Source organism: Pinus tabuliformis, chromosome 1_2 (genome assembly GCF_031772625.1).
Source record: "Pinus tabuliformis cultivar Carrire ecotype Pingquan chromosome 1_2, CPIR1, whole genome shotgun sequence".
Lineage (NCBI taxonomy): Eukaryota > Viridiplantae > Streptophyta > Pinopsida > Pinales > Pinaceae > Pinus > Pinus tabuliformis.
The window spans coordinates 1,045,015,862-1,045,020,253 of NC_142298.1; the positions used below are offsets into that span (position 1 = coordinate 1,045,015,862).

General features: G+C 38.2%; 1 pseudogene; it reads left to right on the forward strand.

The window, feature by feature from the left end:
* Positions 1-814: 814 nt before the first annotated feature.
* On the forward strand, positions 815-1,760 carry LOC149209706 (receptor kinase-like protein Xa21 pseudogene; annotated as a pseudogene).
* The last annotated feature ends 2,632 nt before the right edge of the window (positions 1,761-4,392 follow it).

Here is a 4,392-nt window from a genome sequence, read left to right on the forward strand (position 1 = left end):
ATTTAATTCTAAAACAACTCTATTTCACATTACCGAAATTAATGAAATGCAGTTTACAAAAGTTATGTGAATTCTTTGGTAGCCTAATCTTCCTTAATAAACAATATATCATTAACATCTAACAATACGGAATCAAAAGGATTTCAAAATAATAACATTTTATCAAATCATTATTATATTAGTTTATTAAATTAAAGCAACGTCTATTATCAAATAGAGTAATGAGTGATGGGAGATTACATAATAGTTTTTGGTTTACAGATTGGTGAGAAACCGATATCTGGCTTATTTTTAATATCAAAATATTATAATTTGTCTCTAAGAAGGAGGTGGGAAATCATGTCTAATGGTAAACGATTCACACGAAACTTTGAGTTTTAACGAAAACATCGGAAACCAATTTTCTCCATGGACCAATTTTTTTTTTACCGATGACCATTCATAAGTTTCAACGAAAACATCAGCACCCAATTTTCTCCACGAAGCTGTAAAACAAGGGAAATCCTCCCTGCACTTAGAAGTTGTAATGAGTTACAATTATTGAATTTATCTCATAATTATTTTCAAGGGTCTATTCCAGATTCATTTGGAAATTTACAAAGCCATGCAAGCATAGACCTCTCTTCCAACAACTTATCAGGTATAATACCACTGGTCACACTAAAGAATTTGAAAATGCTTCAAAGATTGAATTCGTCTTTCAACAATTTCACAGGGAAATTCCAGAATGAGGGTTTTTTGCAAATAGAACGATTGTCATGTCCTTAATTGGAAATCCTGGCCTTTGTGGACCGCAATTATTTCAGTTTCCTGCATGTCAAACACCAAGACATCATTTTGCACTTATGAAAAGATTGATACTGCGAGTGAGTGGAGTTGCTGCTTTTATATTATGTTGTTTACTTTTGGGATTCCTTTGGAAAAGAAATATGCCTATGCAAAACTTTGATTCCTCATAAGCCATTTTGCAAAGGTTGGAGCACAAAAGGATCTCATATCAAGAGCTTCATATAGCAACTAATGGATTTTCTGATGCCAACTTGTTGGGAACAGGGAATTTTGGTTCAGTTTATAATGGAATTTTGATTGATGGCACACTCGCTGCTGTAAAATTTTTCCAGTTGTTAAAGGACAAGGCTGAAAAGAGTTTTAAAGCAGAATGTAGCGTGTTGCAAAATGTTCGACATCCAAATCTGGTGAAAATCATAATCTCATGTTGCAACCTTGATTTCCAAGGTTTAGTGTTCGAATTTATGTCTAATGGAAGCCTGGAGAAGCATTTGTATCCTAGTACAAATGACAACAATGGTGAAGATTCTTGTGAAATAGGACTAAAGACACGATTGGACATTGCAATAGATGTGGCCCATGCCATTGAATATCTCCATCATGATTCTTTTGTGCAGGTAGTTCATTGTGATTTAAAACCCAATAATGTGCTTATTGATGAAGACATGTTGGGGCATGTAACTGATTTTGGTATTGCAAGATTAATTGATGAAACCTCCACCGAGTCACTTACTTCATCACTTTCTTTGAAAAGATCTATGGGCTATATTCCACCAGGTATGACATTTAGAATGTTAAATGTTTACTTTTCGTTTCTAAATGTCTCATCAACATTTTTGTATGGGCCAATAGAGTAAAATTTGATGAATGTTATCATGAATGCAGAGTATGGATTCGGTGAGACAGTGTCTACCAAAGGAGATATTTACATCTATGGAATTGTTTTATTGGAAATGCTTACCAGGGAATGACCAACTAATGATATGTTTTCTAGAGACCTGAACTTGCACAAGTGGGTAAATCTGGCCTTTCCAAGTAGAGTAAAGGAGGTAATTGATCACAACCTTCTTAGGGATGTGGATGGAGATGAATTTGAAGAAAATAATGTATTCAATTGCATTTTTTCTTTGACACGAGTTGCTTTGCTTTGTTCAAAAGATTCACCCAATGAACGACCAACTATGAGAGATGTAGTATTGGTATTGGAGAGGCTCAAAAATGATTTGGGGGCAAATGAAGTTGCTTCTAGGAGATTAAGACAAAGCATATCTAATTTGCTTAACAATACAAATGCAACAAGGAGTGATGCACATGCATCAAATGCCAATAGTTCTTCTTCATTTTAGTTTGTGAAAATTGCAATACCAGAATATTTCAATATTGCTATTATTCATGCAATGACACTTGGTTTTTTAACTTATAATTATTGAAGTAAATATCTATTATTATTATTTATATTTATATGCCACTATTGTTAAAAGAAAAAGTGCATGCTTTTGCAACACAATACTATATAAATTGCAACTCGTTTATTTTATTATCCATTGATAATGTCAATATTTTTAGTTGTTTAAAAAATCATTCCACTCTTTGCTTTTCTATAATTGAAAGGCTATGATTATTTAAAAAAAACATTTATGAACACGTATTTTAGCTTAATGAATTGATTTTATGAATTATGTTTTTTTTTTTTTCTTTTTTTTTTCTTTTTATTTCCTTTTTCTGAATATGGCTACTTCTATATTAATACAAAAATAATTTACACCGAGGCCATGGCCTCGTAGAGCTAGCCCAAAGATGCGTCATGATTACATGCATAGCATTTAAATATGCAAAAATCCAGTTGAGTATTGCCCTCAAGAACTGTAGAGAGCCTGATAATGACTAAAGAAAAAATCCAGAAAACCCCATAGTTGTACATGGAACTGAGAATTAAACTGGAGCTATGTGACAACCAAAATAGTAAAACTAGACCAGGTAGTTGTGACCAGCTACGCGACAACCCATTACTGAATACAAAGGTGACTGTGACTACGACTGAAACTGAAAACTGAAGGCTAGCAGAATGCCCCTTTCGTATGAAAAACTGGCAATATGAGCTAATGCATATATCATAATATCTAGGACGGTGATGAGTGAACCTTCTCGAGCTTGCTGAATTCCAAGAAAACCAGAAAGAACCAACCTGTTTAAACATCAGGAGAGGGATCAGGCAGCGCCTCGATGATGCGACATCCATACTTGTAATCATCGTCGTCATCAGAGGAGCCCACCTAATTCTTCTTGCTTTGAGAAGCTTTGCTTTTGCTAGAGCCTGAAGCTTTGCTCTGTTCGAGGTTTGTCTAGATGGAGCCTGGTCTGTCTTCTGCCGGCCTGTCCATAGTCGCCCTGAGGGAACCAGCCTCTTGACCTGAATTGAGCTCACTAAGCTCAATGGTGACCATGGCCATAAAGGAAAAAGTGTCATGATTACAGGGGAATTGTAACCGAGCAGTGTTAGTCATGGATTGGAAGGAGCTCGGTGCTACAATTTGCAATCCTCTGCCCCTACCCCGTCCACTCTGAGTAGCCGGGTACCTATCTGAGCGGAAGTCCGAGCAGGAGGTTGAGGAGTTCATCGTGGAGGAGACGGCCTGGTGTCCAATTTTCCCTCGAGAGCTGCCTCTTCTGCAACTCATCCGCTTTCGTAGTTTCGGCATAGCTGGAGGAGCAGGGTGATCCGAGCTACTTGGTAAATGATGGAAGAAGTTAAGGATGAAAAAAAACTTGGCTTCAACACTCAGAAAGCTGAAAGGGAGAGCAACAAACGGGTAGCAATCGAAAGAGCAGGGGAAACAGAGGGTAGCTTGAGGGCATAGCCAGAAGTTCCTCCAACGAACCAAAGCCTAGTTTACTCATGAGAGAGGTCGAGAGCAAACCGTTGCATCAGCGAAGGAGGAGGAGCCAAAACGAAAGGGAGAAACGCGATTATGGAAAGTTGATAGCGCCATGATCAAGAAATTAACTGGCAAAAGAGGATGTACAGGCATCATTAAAGTCTCATTAAACTGGAGCACAGGGGGAGTTATGACCGGAGCTATGAGAGGTTGAGTGGCGGTGAAGATTAACCACACGCCCATCCAAGCAGCAAGCAACGTACCTGTACTTCCTTCAGACACCCGGATCCGGGAGGGATAGATCTTGTTGCACCAGGAGTGTGCAGTCGCTTTTGAGTTGTGGATCATTGGAACAATTCAACAGACCAGAGAAGAAGGGGAGCTGTTGATCGGCCCCTTGATTAGCCAGTCTATCTGCAACCTTGTTAGTTGTTCGCTGGATGTGCTTGAAGGAAATGCTGCGAGGAGTTTTGAGCCATTCTTCAATTTTTTCCAGTCTACTTAGAAGCCTCCAACTCGAAGCTATCTTTGCAGCTGAGGATCGTGATTGTATCCGGATAGAAGCTTCTATGAGAATTTTAGAATCCCCTACAACCTCTAAAGGGAGCAAATTTTCTGTTTCTGATGTGTGTAACCCTTGCCATAAGCCTTCAATCTCAGCTACGTTGTTAGTGTCTTGACCCATCGAACCGTGATACATATGCAAAACAAAGCCCTCCATGTTCCT